This window comes from Tursiops truncatus, chromosome 9 (genome assembly GCF_011762595.2).
Source record: "Tursiops truncatus isolate mTurTru1 chromosome 9, mTurTru1.mat.Y, whole genome shotgun sequence".
NCBI lineage: Eukaryota > Metazoa > Chordata > Mammalia > Artiodactyla > Delphinidae > Tursiops > Tursiops truncatus.
The window spans coordinates 90341223-90363809 of record NC_047042.1 but is presented as its reverse complement, the minus strand read 5'-3'; the positions used below and the strand labels follow the sequence as shown (position 1 = coordinate 90363809).

General features: G+C 38.1%; 1 long non-coding RNA gene across 5 annotated transcripts in view; it reads right to left on the bottom strand.

Annotated features, from left to right (window-relative positions):
* Window positions 1-22587, bottom strand: part of LOC141279581 (uncharacterized) — a 100633-nt gene that overhangs the window by 19717 nt on the left and 58329 nt on the right. For 3 of the 5 annotated variants that reach the window (XR_012334095.1, XR_012334094.1, XR_012334096.1), the window contains one exon: window positions 16139-20352. This is a non-coding gene — a long non-coding RNA (uncharacterized lncRNA). Of the gene's footprint in view, window positions 1-13625; window positions 15026-16138; window positions 20353-22587 lie in introns of those variants that run through there. The other 2 variants (XR_012334098.1, XR_012334097.1) reach the window with 2 other exon arrangements.

Here is a 22587-nt window from a genome sequence, read left to right as displayed (position 1 = left end):
AACATGCATTACTATAAAGATAACAATAACAGAGCTTTCAATCTATCAACAAATACTGATTGTTCACAGTATCCGTTAGGTCAGCACTCTGACACTAGATCTCTAGAAGCTGGAGGGAAACAGAATAGAAGCACAGTAATAGCTTAGTTCAATTTACAAAAGAAAGGGCCAAGAAAGGGTGAGCTTCAGCAAGAAATGAAAAAACCACTTCACAATCAAGGCAACAAGATTCTCTTCCAAATTTCACTGCAATAATTCTCTCTTTTTTTTTCTTTTTGCTGTGTGTCTTGCGGGATCTTAGTTCTCCGACCAGGGATTGAACCCAGGCCCTCGGCAGTGAGAGTGCAGAGTCCTAACCACTGGACGGCCAGGGAATTCCCTACTGCAATAATTCTGACAAGAGTCTATTACATACTGGTGAGTTTGAAGCAGAAGCAATGGGAGAAGTAGAACAACTTAGAACTTCAAACTGAGTTAATCAGTAGTTGAAAAGATTAAGCGATTGAGAGGATGAGAGAGGGGAGAGATGATATAAAAGCTGTAAATCCACATTTAACACAGCCGAAGCCAATAAGTAATGTCTAAAATTGATTTATGACAAAACAGTGGTACAATGAAAATACTAGTAGCCAACCTTTTTTAAGCATTCATGTGGTAGGGGTGGGCAAAATGGGTGAAGGGAGTCAAAAAGTACAAACTTCAGTTGCAAAATAAGTCAGTCCTGGGGATGTAATGTACAGCATGGCTACTGTAGGTAATAATACTGAATGGTATATTTGAAAGTTGTTTAGAGAGTAGATCTTAAAGGTTCTCATTATAAGAAAAAAATTTCTGTAACTATGAATGGTGGATGTTAACTAGACTTATTGTGGTGAACATTTCACAGTATATACAAATATGGATTCATTATGCTGTATTTGTGAAACTAATATAATTTTGTATGTCAATTATACCTCAGTTGAAAAAAGGTACTAATATGCCAAACACAGTTCTAAGTTCTTTTTTTTTTTTTTTTTTTTTTTTTTGCGGTACGCGGGCCTCTCACCCTCTCCCGTTGCGGAGCACAAGCTCCGGACGCGCAGGCTCAGCGGCCATGGCTCACGGGGCCAGCCGCTCCCCGGCATGTGGGATCTTCCCGCACCAGGGAACGAGCCCGCGTCCCCTGCATCGGCAGGCGGACTGTCAACCACTGCGCCACCAGGGAAGCCCTCTAAGTTCTCGATATGTAATAATTCATTTCTATCCCTCAATAATCCTATGGGGTAGAAATTATTACATTTTCTTAAGCATGTTATTTAAATTAATGAAGGTAACTACTAAGAGAAAGAGCTAAGAGTTAAAAGCGGAACCCTCTGGAAATGGGACAAAGAAATAGAGAAAGATGGGGCAGGGTTCCACTGTTTTTCATTAAAACTTTTCTGAACTATTTGATTTTTAAAAATTACTTCAGTAATGTATTTTCTTGTAAAAATGTAAACATTGCAGATAAGGCTAAAGGCTAAAATCTACTCTGGATATCCACCACCAGCAGCAGACACCGTTTTATCAGTTCAGTGTGTATGTTTCTAAATATTTTCATCTGTGTTTACATATATATATATAAACTCTTGAAAATGTATGGCATTGTTCTTTGTGTGTTTCCATATATGATATACTATTTTCTATGGATTGAATTGCATCCCCCCACCAAAAAAGATATGTTGAAGTCCTAGCCCTCAGGATTTCATAATGTGACCTTATTTGGGAATAGGGTCTTTACATACAGCTAATCATGGTCCTTATAGTGCATCCTATTCCAATATGACTGGTATCCTTATAAAAAGGGAAATTTGGACATGAAGGTAGACACATACACAGGGAAAATCATATGAAGATGGAGGATTGGAGTTGTGCTGCCGTAAGCCAAAGAACACCTGAGGCCACCAAAAGCTAAGAAAACTATTCCCAGAGGAAGAGGAAGGAGTCCCCTACAGCTTTTACAAGGAGCATGGCCCCTATGACACTTCGATATTGAACTTCTAGCCTCCAGAACTATGAGACAGTAAATTACTGTTATTTTAAGCCACCCACTTTGTGGTGCCTTGTCTGTGTTTCTTTAGGTTTCCTGCCCTTTTTTCCCCACCCCAAAATAGGTTAGAGAGCTATCCAATGTGGCCCTGTTGAGTGTGAACAGGGGAACAAGTACAAACTGGGGCTATCCTGGATTAACTGAAATGTACGTCACCTAGTATATATAAAGCTACCATCTTCTAAAATGCCGCATAATATATATAGCTACAGTTTATTTAGCCATTTTTCTTCCAGTGGATGTGTTAGTTTTTTCTAATGTTTCATTGTAAAAATGATGCAATAAATACCTTTTAATGAGTTTGCTTGCCTATATGTGTTAGGGCTTCTCCAGCATAAGTGCGTAGAGGTGGAACTGCTGGGTCATGAGGAATATGAATTTCCAAATTACCCTCAAAGTTGTTTTACCGATTACACTTTCACCAGCAATGTAAGAAAAACTCCATTTTCCTATAACCTTACCAAACCTGATACAGTAAACTTTTTAATTTTTACCAATACGCTTGTTGAAAAGTTGTGTCTTATTTTTGTTTCAACATTCATTTCCCTGATTACCAGTGAGGTTTAGCATCTTCTCATATGTTTATTGACTATTTGTATTTTGTCTCCAATGATATGAATTGCTTGTTCATATCATTTGCTTACTTTTCTGTTGAGTTGTTTATCTTTTTCTTATTGATGTAAAGGAGGTAGATAGATAGATAGATATACATGCACAAATAGATATACACACAAATATATTCATAAATATATATGAATATATATTCTAGCTTAGAGACCTTTGCCTGTTATATACAATGCAAATATTTTCTATCAGTCTATCCATTTCTTCACATTTGTGGTATTTTTTTAATCAAACAAAATTTTAAATTTAATGTAGTCAAATTTATCAATATATTGCCTTTTTGTCCTTTGCTTTGGTATGTGTGTGTGTGTGTGTGTGTGTGTGTGTGTGTGTGTGTGTGTATATATATATATATATATATATATATATATATATATATACACACACACACACACTTTTTTTTTTTTTGCCACAGGGCTTGAGGGGATCTTAGTTCCCCGACCAGGGATCAAACCCAGGCCCCCGGCAGTGAAAGCACCAAGTTCTAACCACTGGACAGAGTTCAATAAATGGTATCACTCTTATTTTTAAGTTAATCAGTGATGATTGCACAACATTGTGAATATATTGTCACTGAATTTGTATATTTAAAAATGGATTAAATGGTTATCCTTATGTTATGTGTATTTTACCATGATTTTCTGGGCAATTGACCTAGATTAATTCAAAATTTTATGAAAGACTATGAATTTAGGTTTGACTTTTAAAAAGAAAACTGCATGATTTAAAAAGAAAAAAAAAATCTAATCTTAGAGTTTGTAAGACCATGATAATAAAGAAATATTTGGAAAGAGAAAAGAAGGAAATATGTGTAAACATTTAATATGAACTGATTAACACAAAATATTAACTAGTATAAAGAAGTCTTATAGATAGTAAATGGATTTGGAGGAAAAGATAGTTTATAAATAATATAAAATATAATTATAAAATCCCATAGCTTACTTCAGGGCCATTATAACATGGGTTTTGGGTCTAAGGACCACAGATAAAATGCTAATAGAAGACATTTGGACCCTTATCTTACACCATACACAAAAATTGACTCAAATGTATTAAAGACTTAAACATAAGACCTGAAACCATAGAACTCCTAGAAGAAAACATAGACAAAATATTTCTTGACATTGGCTTTTGCAATGATTTCTGGATACAACACCAAAAGCACAGGCAAAATTAGATAAGTGGGACTATATCAAACCAAAAAGATCTGCACAGCAAGGGAAACAATCAACGAAATGAAAAGGCAACCTACAGAATGGGCAAAAATATTTGCAAACCATATATGTGATAAAGGATTAATATCTAAAATATATAAGGAACTCCTACAATTCAATAGCAAAAAAAAACAACAACCTGATTTTAAAATGGACAAAGGAACTGAATAGATGTTTCTTGGAAAAGAAGACATACAAATGGCCAACAAGTTTATGAAAGGTGCTCAACATCACTTATCATCACAGAAATGCAAATAAAAACTGCAAAGAAATATCACCTCACACAAGTTGGGATAGCTAATATCAAAAAGACAAAGATAAGAAACGCTGTGGAGGATGTGGAGAGAAAGGAACCCTTGTACACTGTTGGTAGGAATATAAATTGGTACAGCTCTTACTGAACCAGATTCGTTTGTTGGATGTGCAGCAAGCCAAATGCAGAGTCTGCTGAGGTTTGCGACAGAGAAAAGGTTTACTCACAAGGTAATCAAGCCAGAAGACGGAAGACCAAATATCAAATCCACCTCCCCCCAAGCCTGGGGGCTCGGGGTATTTATGGGATAGAGCTGAGGCCTGGGGAGCTCAGGGAAAGGTGATGGAAGATAAGAAAAACGTGAGGTAATTGTCGTCTTCGCAGGTGCACCTAAGCCACAAGCTTCTTAATGGGATGAAAATGGCTGTGTTAGCATGTTCTGAGGGTGGAGTTTTTGGCTCTTTGACATCAGAAGGTCACCAATCAGACACTCATGCATGCCCAGTTGGAAGGTCATTGGTCTCAACCAGTCTTAACTGGCTCAAGCCCAAACTAGACGCAGCTGACTCCAAGTTGCTGAAAAACAACTTGGGCAAACACCTTACTGTTTAGGCTTGGAGGACATGCAAGTTTTTGTAAAAATAATTAAAGCAAGCTTGATCAGTGAAGGCAGATTACGGTTCATTATTTCTTAAGCAAATTATAGTTTAATGGGTCTACCTACTGATGACTATCCTCGGTGTCATAGCCACTATGGAAAACAGTATGAGGTTTCTCAAAAAAAAAAAAAAGTGCTGATGGAAGACACACACAGTTGTACCTTATAACGGCAATATGATCACACAGTAGTATTTGAAGGCATGTACAGCAGAATTTTTAGGGAAAAGCCTGCATATTGAAGGGGGCAAAAAACCTGGTAGCTGCCAATACTAAGGAGCAGAGACTTTCCACCATGAGTTCCCTCTACATAAAGAAGTTTCAACTGCAAAAGATTCCTAAGAAGGATTTGTGATTCTAAAAAAGATTAAAGTATCCAGGGCACTTAGTTTAACAAGAATAATGAAAAGAGGGAGTTCCCTGGTGGCCTAGTGGTTAGGATTCCGGGCTTTCACTGCCGTGGCCTGAGTGCAATCCCTGATCAGGGAACTAAAATCCTGTAAGCCATGAGGCATGGCCAAAAAAAAAAAAAAAGAAAGAAATAGAATAATGAAAAGAGAAAAATATGATAAAATGTGGACATCTCTAAGTATTTCAGGCTCATAAACATTCCACAGACACTCTAAGACATTATAATCTTAAGTAATAAAATTAATTCACTGTGGGGTCTTTTTCACCAACCTCTATAAAGACTTTGAAAAACCATCAGGTTTGTTGGCCTCCTAACAGGATAAAATTTAAGTTTAACTTATATTCAGTTTAGAGCTTCAGCTTTCTATATTTTGACTTGAAAAATAGACTTGCTCACAAAGAAAAGGCTACTTTTTATTATAAGAATGAAGGATTTTAAATATTCATCTGCAATAGTAATACAGAGTAAAATCCTAGAGTAAATGTGATATGTATATTTATATATAATAGAATATTATTCAGCCACAAAAAAGAAAGAAATCTTGCTATTTGTGACAACATGGATGGAACTTGTGGGCGTTATCCTAAGTGAAATAAGTCAGGTAGAAAAAGACAATTACCATATAATCTCATTTATATGTGGAATATAAAAGAACAAACAAAAAAACCCAAGGTCATAGATACAGAGAACAGATTGGTGGTTGCCAGAGGTGGGGGTAAAGGGTTGGCAAAATGAATGAAGGGGATCAAAAGGTACAAACTTTCAGTTATAAAATAAATAAGTCATGGGGATGTAATATATCACATGGTGACCATAGTTAATAATAGTGCATTGTTTATCTGAAAGATGCTGAGAGTAGGTCTTAAAAGTTCTCATCACAAGAAAAAAAAATTGTAACTATCTATGGTGACATGTTAACTAGACTTATTGTGATGATCATTTTGTAATATATACAAATATTGAATTTTAAAAAAGGAATTGATTAAAAAAGAAATGCCCACTGGTCAGATGATAAGTGATATACAAAAATCTGTTCAGGCACTACTTAATTGAATAAATTTAGATTCAACTCCCTATAGGAGTCACAAATAGAAAAGTCTACATGTTATATAAAGAACATGGACGCTTAAGTGTCTGAAAAAGTGGTTTTAATGCACTTCTAGCTGGGCAGATCTTTTGGGAATATGATTATTGCTCAATCACTGAGTTGCAGTTTTCTTATTCACCTTAAGAAAATTAAATGGTTCCCCACTCTAAATTTCAATGATTCTAGTCATTTAAAAAATATTGCACTTGATGTTTAATTTAGGGTATGAAAGAAGTGTTCTACCTTTTTTAAAGCAACTAGATGAATAAACTACTAAAATTAGAGTTAGTTTATGCACCCAAATGCCTCAAAATATTGAAGAGTTATAAAGTTTTTATAGCTGATGAATAATTAGTGAGGCCTTTAATAAGAAATTTTAAAATGGCTAAATCTTTTCATTTGTAGCTCTCATGGAATGCAGAGTAGAGAGTATATAATTTAATATACATAATAATCTCATGGACAGCTGGGAAACACAAAACTCATCTAAGAGATTGCATTTTTATTCACGTACAGGCAATTTACTCAAGAGTGGACTATTTTTTAATTGTATGTGTTTGAAGAAATTTAGTTATATCAAAAGAGATTAAACAATAACATACGTCTCACTCTGCAAACTTTTACAAAAATACAGCAGACAATGAGATATTGCATTGTAGACTTAACAGTTCTCTTTTTTAATGCTCCACAACCATCTGTCACATATTTTCTAGGACAGACCTGTTGTAATATCCTTTCTAATCATCGCCATAAACTTGTATGATTCTCTAGGAACGCAAATATTTTAAGTATTTTGAGAAACGAATAAATCAAGTTAGTATCCATTGAAATAAAAACATACATCCATTAAAAAAAAAACCCACAGGAAGTCACAAGGGACAGGGAATCAAAGGTTTAAGAAACATCTTGATTGTTTACAGGAGTGCATGCTTGCCTGTTAAGTATTTACACATTATATCATCATCGATCCAGGAGCTATGGGGAATAAGCACAAATTCTACTCAGCCCCCCAAATCTCCAGACACACTTTCTCAAATAAACATGGTTCCACCTCTGTTAGTTGCTCTGTTTCCGCCCATCTGTTCTGGTAATTGCTTTTCCTTCCTCATTATAGTTTCCAGTGTCTGGACAGGCCTATCCTGTTTCCTCCGGATGGTGTTTTTGTTTGGAGTCAGTTCCTGATTCCTCTTCCTGTTCCCTTTTATCCACTCTTGTTTGGCCTCTCATTTGCAGTACAGGCTCCTTACACAGAACATTCTAAGCATGATTCCAACAACCACCCCAACTTTCGGCACAATGGCTGGAATACTCTGGCACTTGACTTTAATATCATAATCTTTTGTATCATTACACACACACACACACACACACACACACACACACACACACACCCTTGGGAAACTGAGAAGAACAGGGTGGATGGGGGAGTGACTAAGTGCTTTAAACAAATTGTGGTACCTAATATATACAGCTATATACAGACAACCACGATCAATAAAATTCTACTTGAAGAGTCATGAAACAAGAGAGAGCATTTAGCTCTGTGTTAGTGTTGGGGCAATAGGGTGGAAAGGATATATATTTCTTTGAAGTGCCAGCTATTGAGCTGTGAAGGAGAAGGGAAGGTATCAAACTGGGGAGAAGTCATCAGCTAAAAATGCAACTTGCTCCCAGAAAAAGGGGAACTCAGCTAGCTATGGGGGTGGGAGGGAGGAGTCACTGTAAAAGACCAACTCCAAATAGGGGCTGTTGAGAGAGACTAGTCTCCAAGAGTTTCTTGCATTTCTGCACAACTTGCACACAGGGCACTGATTGCCCTTTGTTCTGAACTGTGTTTTCAAGGATGTTTGTTTAGCAAACTGCCTTGGAAGATAGAGATAGTGTCTCCCTCCAGAGCAAAGGACAATTTGCTTACTGTCCAGAGTAGTAGAAATATTTCCTTCTGGAAGGGCACATATGCTTATAGAATTATAGTGCTTTATAAAAAAATTCTTGTTCCCTAAGCCCAAGATGCCTTTTCTATAAAGGAATCCACTGTATGTATGGGTATAAGCTGGCCCTTGTGTCACCCTGTGAGAATTGAGGTTTGGGGAAATGGTGCAAAAATGCCTTACTCAGGCTACTGCTCTTGCTGTGAGTAATAAACTATCCTTCACTCCTTACACAGGGGTCTCCTGTCTTCTACAAGCAACCATGAAACTGTGGAAGACTAACTAGATAGCTAGCACATAGAGTAAAAATCTCAGATCCCCTAAAGTTCTTAGTAGGGGCCCAAGCCCAGATATTAAGATTATATGGGCACCTGCACTGTCACCACTATTATTCAACATAGTTTTGGAAGTTTTAGCCACAGCAATCAGAGAAGAAAATGAAATAAAAGGAATCCAAATCGGAGAAGGAGAAGTAAAACTGTCACTGTTTGCAGATGACATGATACTATACATAGAGAATCCCAAAGACTCTACCAGAAAACTACTAGAGCTAATCAATGAATCTGGTACAGAAGCAGGATATAAAATTAATGCACAGAAATCTCTTGCATTCCTCTCACCTCACACCAGTTAGAATGGGCAATATCAGAAAATCTACAAACAACAAATGCTGCAGAGGGTGTGGAGAAAAGGGAACCCTCTTGCACTGTTGGTGGGAATGTAAATTGATACAGCCACTATGGAGAACAGTATGGAGGTGCCTTAAAAAACTAAAAATAGAATTACCATATGACCCAGCAATCCCACTACTGGGTATATACCCAGAGAAAACCATAATTCAGAAAGACAGGTGCACCCCAGTGTTCATTGCAGCACTATTTACAATAGCCAGGTCACAGAAGCAACCTAAATGCCCATCGACAGATGAATGGATAAAGAAGATGTGGTACATATACACAATGGAATATTACTCAGCCATAAAAAGGAATGAAATTGGGTCATTTGTAGAGACGAGAATGGATCTAGAAACTGTCATACAGAGTGAAGTAAGTCAGAAAGAGAAAAACAAATATCGTATATTAACACATATATGTGGAGCCTAGAAAAATGGTACAGATGAACCGGTTTGCAAGGCAGAAATAGAGACACAGATGTAGAGAACAAACGTATGGACACCAAGGTGGGAAAGTGGTGGTGTGATGAATTTGGAGATTGGGATTGACATATATACACTAATATGTATAAAATGGATAACTAATAAGAACCTGCTGTATAAAAATAAATAAAATAAAATTCAAAAATTCAAAAAAAAAAGGAAAAGAAATCTCTTGCATTCCTATACACTAATGATGAAAAATCTGAAAGAGAAATTAAGGAAGCACTCCCATTTACCACTGCAACAAAAAGAATAAAATTCCTAGGAATAAACTTACGTAAGGAGACAAAAGACCTGTATGCAGAAAACTATAGGACACTGATGAAAGAAATTAAAGATTATACAAACAGATGGAGAGATATACCATGTTCTTGGATTGGAAGAATCAACATTATGAAAATGACTATACTACCCAAAGCAATCTACAGGTTCAATGCAATCCCTATCAAACTACCAGCGGCATTTTTCACAGAACTAGAACAAAAAATTTCACAATTTGTATGGAAACACAAAAGACCCCAAATAGCCAAAACAATCTTGAGAAAGAAAGATGGAGCTGGAGGAATCAGGCTCCCTGACTTCTGACTATATTACAAAGCTACAGTAATCAAGACAGTATGGTACTGGCACAAAAACAGAAATATAGATCAATGGAACAGGATAGAAAGCCCAGAGATAAACCCACACACATATGATCACCTTATCTTTGATAAAAGAGGCAAGAATATACAATGGAGAAAAGACAGCCTCTTCAATAAGTGGTGCTGGGAAAACTGGACCGCTACATGTAAAAGTATGAGATTAGATCACTCCCTACACAAAACACAAAAACACTATACACAAAAATAAGCTCAAAATGGATTAAAGACCTAAATGTAAGGCCAGAAACAATCAAACTCTTAGAGGAAAACATAGGCAGAACACTCTAGGACATAAATCACAGCAAGATTCTTTTTGACCCACCTCCTAGAGAAATGGAAATAAAAACAAAAATAAACAAATGGGACCTAATGAAACTTCAAAGCTTTTGCACAGCAAAGGAAACCAGAAACAAGACCAAAAGACAGCCCTCAGAATGGGAGGAAATATTTGCAAATGAAGCAACTGACAAAGGATTAATCTCCAAAATATACAGGCAGCTCATGCACCTCAATATCAAAAAACCAAACAACCCAATCCAAAAATGGGCAGATCTAAATAGACATTTCTCCATAGAAGATATACAGATTGCCAACAAACACATGAAAGGATGCTCAACATCACTGATCATTAGAGAAATGCAAATCAAAACTACAATGAGACATCACCTCACACCAGTCAGAATAGTCATCACCAAAAAATCTGCAAAAAATAAATGCTGGAGAGGCTGTGAAGAAAAGGGAACCCTTCTACACTGTTGGTGGGAATGTAAATGGATACAGCCACTATGGAGAACAGTATGGAGGTTCCGTAAAAAAATAAAAATAGAACTACACACAACCCAGCAATCCCACTACTGGGCATATACCCTGAGAAAACCATAATTCAAAAAGAGTCATGTACCAAAATGTTCATTGCAGCTCTATTTACAATAGCCAGGACATGGAAGCAACCTAAGTGTCCATCAACAGATGAATGGATAAAGAAGATGTGGCACATATATACAATGGAATATTACTCAGCCAGAAAAAGAAATGAAATTATTTGTAGTGAGGTGGATGGACATATAGACTGTCATACAGTGTGAAGTAAGTCAGAAAGAGAAAAACAACTACCGTATGCTAACACATATATATGGAATCTAAAAAAAATGAGGAACCTAGGGGCAGGTTCTGAAGAACCTAGGGGCAGGACAGGAATAAAGATGCAGACATAGAGAATGGACTTGAGGACACAGGGAGGGGGAAGGGTAAGCTGGGACGAAGTGAGAGAGTGGCATGGACATATATACACTACCAGATGTAAAATAGATAGCTAGTGGGAAGCAGCTGCATAACATAGGGAGATCAGCATAACATAGGGTGGGAGGAAGACGCAAGAGGGAGGAGATAAGGGGATATATGTATATGTATAGCTGATTCACTTTGTTATAAAGCAGAAACTAACACAACATTGTAAAGCAATTATACTCCAATAAAGGTGTTTAAAAAAAAAAAAAAGGTTATATGGGTACCTGATCCAGGGGAATCAAAATGGGGAATAAGACATGGAACCAGAGGATTCAGCATTCTCAAGTGAGTCAAAGAGGAACAGGGCTTGAGCCCATTTCTTCATGAAATGGACACACAAGACACAAGGCAAGTGTCAGTTCTCTGACTTGGAGTTGGCAGTGATTTTGTGGTAGCCATGGTTAGAAATCCCAGGTACCCAAGAAGTCTGGGTAGAAGAGTTCAGATAGCTTTGCAAGCTTCCCCATGGAGAATTCACAGGCACTGCTGTCCTACAGTGCCATAGAAATTCTTGGCACTTCAGTCTGTGGACTCTGAGCGGGTCAAAAATCTCCACATTCTTCTGATCTAGAGCTGCAGGCCCACCATGTGCCCCACATGGTTTCTTAGGGGGAGAGTGGATCAAGCTGAGACTGCTGAGAGGCCATTTTGAATAACAAGTATGGGGTAAGTATTTGAATAACAGAACAGACACTAGAGCAGGAGTCTGCAAACTTTTTCTTTTTCTTTTTTTTTTTTTTGGTCACACTGAGCAGCATGTGGGATCTTAGTTCCCCCACCAGGGATTGAACCTGCGCCCCCTGCAGGGGAAGCACGGAGTCTTAACCACTAGACCACCAGGGAATTCCCAGCAAACTTTTTCTTAAAGGCCAGATAGTAAATAGTTTAGTCTTCGTGGGCCATACCATCTCTGTAGCGTGTACAGAACTCTGCTATTGTAGAGCAAAAGCGGCCATAAGCTACATTCCAATGTAACTTTACTTATACAGAAATAGGGAGCAGCTGAATTTGGATTGTGGGTGGTAGTTTGCTGACTCTTGCACTAGAGGATTGTTATATATAGACTAACTTCATTAGTGTGTGACCTGAGTAATCCCTCAGGTTTGATGCTCTGCTGTCACTGTCTTGAAATTCTCAATACTTTTCAAACAAGGATCTCTATATTTGCCCACATCGTATGTAGCTGGTCCAGGTTATATACAATCTTTTTGCTATCATATCATTGTAGGCCTGAAGAAAACCAAATCAGTCTGAGATACAACTATGAGATAAGGTCAGATGTTTGATACTAGATATGTGCCAGAGATGTCTCAGAGATAAAATGTTTCCTGGTCCAGCAGCAAGAAGATTAAGAACCTGCCTCTTATCTTATCAATAATATTGGCATATATAAGGAAGGGATGGGTCGGTCAGAAGAATGGCTATTTAGTGATTCAGTAGGCAATATTCTGGACTGCTGTGGTTAAGGGTTCAATGTACAGTAGTAATCAGTTGCTGAAATGTCAAGGCTAATGCCAACATGCTCTTAAAACAGACCACTTCTTGCCTTGTGTCCAAGTACCACAATTTCAATTATAATCTGGTTTCTCATACATTTCTCTCCAAGAATTCAATATTGAGTTGGTCAGAGTAGCCAGTCCTCTTGCCAGTTAAATCTCTCATTGTACTTAAATATGTTGATATTGCCGTTTACATATCAACCTTCTGTTACTTTAGTGAGCCTGGGCTCTTAGTAAATTGACAAAATTAATTGAAATGAAGACCCTGCACAAAAGTGATGACTTCAGCAAGGCAAATGCCATCTTGACGAGCCAGCTACTCATCAGTACTGTCTTCTTCATCATATGTCTTCTTTTAGTTTTCACATTAGACTTTATCCAGGCAACGATAATCCATTAAAAATTTGATACAGGGTGGGTATAGGACTGACTCTATATCTGCTGATAGTTTGAAAGAAGGAATGGATAGAGATAGACTGGTGGGGTGGAGTGAGAAAGGAAAGTAAGGAGGGAAGTGAGAAGGGGGTGGGGATCAAAAACATTCCATCATGTCTGGGTCTGATAGTTTACATGAAATCTGTAAGAGTTAGCCTTTCTACTCAGCCTAGTGATAGGGAGTGTAGGATTACCTCACGTGTCCCCTTCATCTCACTAAATGATCAGTGTGAAGACAGGATGAAAGGTAATCTTTTTCATATGTGGTGGGTTTGCCTAAGGACAGTTAAGATTTAGAACAGCATACTTTAATTATGAGGAATGTTTGCTTAAAGACATTTGATTACTATTAAATACATTCCATAAGATCAATGTTTAATTTTTAAAAGGAAGTTTGCTTTTGATTCTAATAGCTGTAAAATTCTGCTAAAGAAATAAATCAGAAGAATTTACTCAAATCCAAGCTTGGGTAAATGAGGTATGGAAAGATAAGATACAAGAAAGACTTATCATAAATGAAAACACATTTGCAACTTAAGTATGTCGTTTTTTTTAAAAAACAGGATGACTTTTACAAAAGATCAAAAATTAAAAGGTAATTTTAAAATAAGCTACAGGGGACTTCCCTGGTGGCGCAGTGGTTAGGAATTTGCCCGCCAATGCAGGAGACACGGGTTCGAGCCCTGGTCCGGGAAGATGCCACATGCCGCAGAGCAACTAAGCCTGTGTGCCACAACTACTGACCCTGCGCTCTAGAACCCTCGAGCCACAACTACTGAGCCCACGTGCTGCAACGACTGAAGCCTGGGCGCCTAGAGCCCGTGCTCTGCAACAAGAGGAGCCACCGCAGTGAGAAGCCAGTGTACCAAAACTAAGAGTAGCCCCAGCTCACCGCAACTAGAGAAAGCCCACGCGCAGCAACAAAGACCCAAAGCAGTCAAAAAAGAAGGAAAAAAAAGTGATAATAAAAAAAAAAAATAAGCTACAAAAACCAAAGGGTAATTTATAAACATGGTGATACAGCATAGAATAAATGAGCTGTATATATCTGGATTAGTAGCTAAGAACCAAACAGTTGTTTAAGACATTTATATAAAGCAACATACAATGCATGCTTTTTTGTTACTAAAAAAAGTTTCATAATAGAAAGGTCCAAAAACTACTTATTGATTGTCTACATTATGTAAAGGAACTATTTTAGGGGAATTAGAATACCCATACTATATTATTACATAGTCTTTCCCTCAACCTTGGAATCTAGTTGAGGGAGAAAGGGCACACGTAAAAACCAAATGAATTTTATACAATACTCGACGAGTAAAAGTCATAAAAAGCAATATTGATAAAATTCTGAAGCTTAAGCATTTTTATGCAAATACAACTAAATATTTTTTAAAAGTTGAAAACACACAAGGGACTATTGAAGAAGAAAACTCTTTTTTTTTTTCTGCATTGGGTCTTCGTTGCTGTGTGGGCTTTCTCTAGTTGCGGCGAGTGGGGGCTACTCTTGGTTGCGGTGCGCGGGCATCTCATTGCGGTGGCTTTTCTTGTTGCGGAGCACGGGCTCTAGATGTGTGGGCTTCAGAAACTGTGGCACGTGGGCTCAGTAGTTGTGGCGCACGGGCTTAGTTGCTCCACTGCACGTGGGATCTTCCCAGACCAGGGATTGAACCCATGTCCCCTGCATTGAGGGGTGGATTCTTAACCACTGCTCCACCAGGGAAGTCCAGAAAAACTCTCTTGTATGACTCTCCATCTCTGGGGCCATGCAAATTAAAAGAACAAAAAGATTAACAGGAGAAAAGGCACACAATTTTTATTAATATTTACATGCATGGGAGTTACAGGAAAGGAGTAAAACTCAAAAAAGAGGTTAGGGCTTCCCTGGTGGCGCAGTGGTTGAGAGTCCGCCTGCTGATGCAGGGGACGCGGGTTCGTGCCCCGGTCCAGGAGGATCCCACATGCCACGGAGCGGCTGGGCCCGTGAGCCATGGCCGTTGAGCCTGCGCGTCCGGAGCCTGTTGTCCGCAACGGGAGAGGCCACAGCAGTGAGGGGCCCGCATACCGCAAAATAAATAAATAAATAAATAAATAAATAAAGAGGTTAGGCTCAAGGGCTTATATACCCTTGTAACAAAAGAAAGGGGGTTTGGGCTTCAAGGGATGAAATATTGTGGAAAAATGACTAGGAAATATATGAGGGAACTAATGGAAGATAAGGGCTATTTTAGTGAGGTCTGTTTATGCAAACTCATCTTGGTGTTGACTCCCTGTCTTCAATGATAAGAGTTGTACTTCTCTTTGGGGATGGTGGGGGGCCACCTTCCTCAAGGGAAAATTTATGCCTTGCTTTTAGGCAAATAAGGGGAAGGCAGAAAACTTCCCAAATCTCTTGATTCTTTTTAAAATTATTATTTTATTTTATTTTTTATTTTTATTTTTTGGCTGTGTTGTGTGGCATGTGAGATCTTAGTTCCCTGGCCAGGGATTGAACCCATGCCCCCTGCAGTGGAAGGGTGGAGTCTTTACCACTGGACCACCAGGGAATTCCCATCTTTTTATTTTTATTTATTTATTTATTTATTTTTGGCCGCACCATATGGCTTACAGGATCTTAGCTCCTTGACCAGGGATCGAACCCAGGCCCTGGCAGTGAAAGCACGGAGTCCTAACCACTGGACTGTCAGGGAATTCCCCCAAATCTGTTGATTCTCAATTGCCTTCAGCTCAAGTTAGTCCTCATGACAAAGTGGTTTATTTTGAGGTGACTCCTGCAGATCAATGCAGCCTACCCTGATGGCCAGGTTTAATACTTGTGATAGGAGAGTTGGGAAGGAATATTGCTCTGTGGCCTTCACAGACACAGGAAACTTTTCCTCAGGAAGCGATGACAAATTTGCTATCTCTTATTATGAAATTTTGAAATAACTTTATAACAGTTTTTACTGATTATGAAGTAATACATGCTGCTCAAAATGGAAAATTAGGGAAGTTCAGAAACAACTCCAACATCCGGAGATATCATCACTGTGACATTTTTTCCACATTTCTTTCTAACTAATTTTTAAATTTTTTATATATTTAAGAACATGTAACTGGGATGCCAAAAAATCCCTCTTGAATGCCAAGACTAATTAGTAAGTATTGGAGTATGGAATGGAGAAAGGTATTAAAGCTCAGTCCAGTCTGTGCTTTTTCATGTCAAAAAGGGCATAATATTCATTAATTTGTCAAATCCCTGTTTTGGATGATTGCTGGGAGGAGAGTGGCAATTGACTCTCACTCTTTGTTCAAAACTTCTTGATTCCATTTTAAACAGATTTATTCAAATATAATTCACATACTATACAACCGACCCTCTTAAAATATACAATTCAATGGTTTTTAGTGTATTTACAGAGTTGTGCAACCATCACCACAATCTAAATATAGAAGAATTATATCAGTCCAAAAGAAACCTAGTGCCTTTTAGCAGCCCCTCACTCTCCATTTGCCCCGTATCCTACCAGCCCTAGGCAATTACTAATTTTTTTTCTGTTGCTATAGATTTGCCTATTCTGGACATTTCATAGAAATGGAATTATACATTACATAGTCTTTTGTGACTTTTCTTATACTTAGCATGATGTATGATTCATCCACATTGTAGAATATACTGGTATTTCATTTCTTATTGACAAATAATATTCCATTGTATGGATATACCATATTTTATTTATCCATTCATCAACTGATACGCATTTGGCTGGTTTCCATTTTTTTGCCATTAAGAGTAATGCTGCCATAAATACTTGTGCATACGTTTTTGTATGGACATATGTTTTCATTTATCTTGATAGATACCTAAGAGTGAAATTGCTGGGTCATGTGGTAACCCTATATTTAACATTTCAAGGAACTGCCAGACTGTTTTCTGAGGAAATTGGGCCATTTTATGTTCCCACACAACGTGTGAGGGATCCATTTTCTTCACATCCTTGCCAAAACTTGTATTCTGTCTATTTGATTATAGTCATCCTAGTGGGGGGTGTGTGGTTTTGATTCTGCACTTCCCTGATAGACAGTGATGTTGAGCATCTTTTCATGTGCTTATTGGCCATTTGCACATGTCCTCTGAAAAACTCTTTCAGATCACACCTGTGAAACTGACTATCATCAAAAAGACCACAAATAACAAATGTTGGCAAGGATGTGGAGAAAAGGGAACCCTTGTACACTGTTAATAAATTGGAGTAGCCATTATGGAAAACAGTACGGAGGCTCCTCAAAAACTAAAAATAGAGCTACCATATGGTCCAGCAATTCCACTCCTGGGCATATACCCCAAAGAAGCAAAAATACTAATTCGAAAAGATACATGCACTCCAGCGTTCATAGCAGCACTATTTACAACAGCCAAGATATGGAAACAACGTAAGTGTCCATCAACAGATGAATGGGTAAAGAAGATGTGGCACATATACACAATGGAATATTAATCAGCCATAAAAAAATTGCTGCCATTTGCAGCAACATGGATGAACCTAGAGGGTATTATGCTTAGTGATATGTCAGACAGAGGAAGACAAATACTGTATAACTTATATGTGGAATCTAAAAAATAAAACAAATGAGTAAATATAGCAAAATAGAAGCAGATTCACAGACATAGTGGTTACCAGTGGGGAGAGGAAGGAGGAGGGGCAAGACAGGGATAGGGGATTAAGAGGTACAAATTACTATGTATGAAATAAATAAGCTGCAAGGATATGTTGTAAAACACAGGAAATATAGCCAATATTTTATAATAATTTAAAAAATTTTTGATTTGTTTTATCTTTGCTTCTTACTTTTGACCTTCTCTAGGTTTGCTTTTGCTAATTTTTTTCTGATTATTTATGAGTACTTACGAAATTTTATTTACATTTGTCACAAAGAAAGTGACCTAAATATACTGAAGATTAACCCTTGTTAGTGAGATTCTAGGAGAAGAAAGCGAAAAACTAAACAATTACCTAATCATCCTTAAATTAGACAAAAAAGAATGCCTAGATAAAGCTCATTAGAATATTCACTGAGAGTGAGCTGATTGGATGAATACACACTTAGTTTCTCAGAGGCCTTTAATTTCATTAAGGTTTGTTAGAATTACCTAAACCTTTTATCAGGACTGCTAATTTCTTCCTAGAAGAAGATTATGAAGGAGTAGAAATTTTGGCCTAGACCAACTTTGGGAAATTCTTTTCTTTATCTCTGTATTATTCCTTTTTTCTATCTCCTCAAACTTATCCAAAAGAAAGAAACAAGTAAACAAAAACAAACAATTCTATATGCAGCCAGGTAGACGAAGTCACCTAACAGGGAAATCCACCAGACTGCACTGGATTTCTCAAATAATATTTGAGCGCACAACAAATTCCAAAAGAGCATTCTCCTGCTCAGTAGTTATTTATTTATAAAAGCAACAGGAAGATGTTCTCTTATGGGCAAATCCTCTAGAATGGTCCCCAGAACATTTTCTAAGGAAACAAACAACAAAAAGCCAACCACACAGTAGGGAAATAAATTTAAATAATTTATATGATAAATTATTTCAAATAATTTTCCCTCTACTGTTCTGAGTTCTTGGCTCAGAAGAACTCAGACAAGATTAACAAGACAAGATTAAAAGACAGATTAAGAAGAGAAAAACAAATACAAGTTTATTAACATGTATATATCCTGTACACATACATCCTGGTTCATAGCCAGGAAAACTGAATAACTCCCTGAGATGGCCCCAAGCCACCACCTTAAATACCACCCTCAGCAAAAGACAAAAGAAAGACGTTTGGGTGGGGTAGAGGGGAACAGTTATTCGAGGTTATGAGGGAAAGCACTGGAAAGAAGGGTAAGGTTTGTTATGCAGATTTAAGTAGGTGCCTTCTGTACTGACAAAATTCTCTTGTGATTTAGAGTCAACCTTCTCTTCCTGGGAGAGAGGGAGACACAAATGGATATTTCCTTTATAAATGTACATTTCTCTTACAAAAGGATAACTTCTACTCTTCTTTTCAGAGCTTCTCCTGCATCTGCAGTTTCTCAAAATAACCAGCTCAAAATAATCCTTATGCCAAAGAGGTACATTTTGGGGGTAGCATATTCTGCTACTCTTCAGCACAAACCAACTAAATGACATAATTCAACCACAGGGAGAAGACTCAAACATAGGAAAGACAAGAATGGAGAAACAGTTATGAAAAATAAGTGGCTGTGTGTAATTAATGCACTTATTCATTGAACTTAGTCTAAATAATTATAAAACAGGAAGTGTATGTTGTGATTTTTGAAAGAAATATAAGATGGTTGAGAGCAGGGGTTATTATAGATTTTGTGTCCTACCTATTTTATACCATAAAATAATGGTATATAGTTATAATGAACTGAGATAAAAATCTAAGAGTATACTAGTCAAGAAAATAGGACTGTTAAGAATATGTATACTATGTTTATTATGGGGAATTGATAAATATGGTTTTTTTCCTGTAGTTGGTTCATTAAAAGTAACACTGAAAGGCTTTTACATGCAGAAATTGGCTTGTACCCTTTAACAGCGGGCAAGGGTTGTCTCCCCTGACAAGAGAGGATTAGGAGAATTCTAATATGAAAAATTCTTCAGCCTCATCCATATCTGTTCAAATGTCCTCATCTCATATTATTACTGAAAGTGGGGTCTGGCTGCTTGCTGCTCTGAAGCCAATAAAGAGGCAAAGTTGGTGGAAAGGAAAGTTTGCTTTATTTTGGAGGCTGGCAACATGGTGGGGGGGGGGGGGCTCCTGTCCAAAAGCTGACTCCCTCTCCCTCCCCACCCACCTCTGGCAATCAGTGGGCAAGAGCTTTTAAAGGGGAGTTACAGGGGTGTATAGGCAGAGGGAGGGGGCTACATGCAGAAACAGCACAGTCAGCTCTGATAATTACCTTGAAATTGGTAGAGTTGGTCTTCAGTTCCAGGGTTGGTTTGTTCCCATTTCTTTGAGGCCAGCTCTCGGAATTGTGGCAGCTTATGTCATGGTTATAGTCTGGTCATCATGTAGTTAACTTCTTCCACCTGCTGGGGGTTTCAGTATCTACAAGACAGCCCAAAGGACATGGCTCAAAATATTATCTATAGCCCTTGAGGAGGAACTAAAGGTCCTTATTTTATTTTATTTACTAAAGGTCCTATTATTATTTGGTCTTGTTTGACTGCTTTCCTTTGTTTCTGCATTTTCTCTCTTCTCTGATTAAAATTATCCTTTGGCTCAAGTCTTTCTACAGACAAAAGGCAGGTGGAGGACATGAGAGGGAAGGATCATAGGGTCCTTCTTTGTTTAAATATCTCAGGATCCTTCCCCTTCCCCATCAATGTTCTTACTTTCATGCAAATGTCCAGCATTGCAACTCTGCAACTCTTACAGTCAGGCTGTGGTGCTGGTCCTTGGCAGTGACCAGTGTAGGAGGCGAGGGACTCCACAAAGGGGTCTTGGAAGCTTTCTAGTTCTCTTTGTGTTTAGTTGCATATGCATAGCTTTCCATTTCTCTTTATCCTCTGGCATCAAAAGATGCCCGGTGATTTTACTATCTTTATTGTCATTATTGTTGTCATAATGACTGAGTACCCAAGCCACTAGATCCATGCCTTTCCCTTCACCTGGATTCACACAGCTAAAAGATAAACTAGGGTATATTAAAAATTTTAAGAGTTTAAAATCAGGCAGCACCAAACCAGAGGGGGTTACAAGCACTCTGCCCACAGGAACTAGGAAAAAGACTTGTATAGAAAAAATAGGGAAGCAGAGAAAGAAAATTGTATTAATTGGCTATATAGTTGGCTCTTTGTGACTGGTGGACCTTAGTGCTTTGATTTAGAAAACGTGAGGCATTTTCAGGTTTAGATTTTGGTTTGGTTATGTAGGCTGTGTAGGGGAGTAGAACTTGCCGCCCCAAAATATATCTCTTTGGCATGAGGATTATCATTATTATTATTCTTCTTTTTGGCCGTGCTGCGAGACATGCGGGATCTTAATTCCCCGACTAGGGATTGAACTGGCGCCATGCAGTGGAAGCATGGAGTCCTAACCACTGGACCACCGGGGAAGTCCCCATGAGGATTATTTTAGTGCTGATTATTTTTAAGAAACTGCAGACACAGGAGAAGCTGTGAAAACTGAGTAATAGAAGTTACCCTTTTGTAAGAGACATTTACACTTGTAAGGGTAATCTCCATTTGTAAGGGTGTCTCCCTTGCTGTACCTGGAAGAAGGTGACATTATTTCTAGAAACTCTTATCAATGCAGAAGGCAAAGATTTAACTTTGCAAGACAGCCTTACCCTCGTTTACTGCGCTTTTCCTGGTAGCCTCGCATAACCCACTCCACCCACCCCCAACATTCTCTTTTGTTTTTAGCTAAAGATGGTATTTAAGGTGAGGGTTTCCCGCATTTTGGAGAGTTACTCAGTTTTCCTGAGTCTCTAGGAGGTATATATGTTATTAAACTTCGTTGTTTTTCTCCTGGTTATCTGTCTTACGGAAATTTGATTATTAGGCCACCAAAAGAACCTAGAAGGGTAGAAGTGTGAAATAAAATTCATATTTTATGGCAAGACAAGAAACATGTAAACATAAAAGGATTTCTCTGCCCTTTGGCCTCCTCTCCCCCTCTGCTGTACATTGTGTATCTGCATTATGCATCGACCAAACCTCCCCCTTGGGCAGAAATACCTGCTCAACCATATAGAGCAACATTCTTCTAGCATCAACAAGACAACTCCTTAAAAGATAACATTCCATCTTGATCTTGTAAGGGGTCATGATGACCCACCACTCTGTACTTGCAGATCTGGAATGTGTAAACTGTCAATAATGATGCCGAAAGTTTGGCCTCTCTGCACCAGTGACATACAGAGTTCTGGGTGAAGTAGAAAAGGATAGCTTTATTGCTTTGCAGGCAAAGGGGGACACAGCAGGCTCCTGCCTCGAAAAACTGTGTCCCAACCCGGGAGGATTTTTTTTTTTTATACAGCAGGTTCTTATTAGCTTTCTATTTATATGTATAAAACCCGGGAGGATTTGATGAGGAGTTTTCTAACAATACTTCAAGGGTGGTGCTGCAGACAAGATTAGGGTGTGTTCAGGGTCTCAGGTGACTGGTGTCCTAATCTTGATGAGCTTCCCTGGTCCTTTTAATCTTACCTCAGGTGGTTTGGGGGCTGCTCCTCCCTTGATTAGCAACTGTTTGAATCCTTATGCCTTTAGGTGCTGTAGCCATCTTACAATAAGCATGAGATGAAAGCCAACATTGTAGATATGGTTGGGGAGGAAA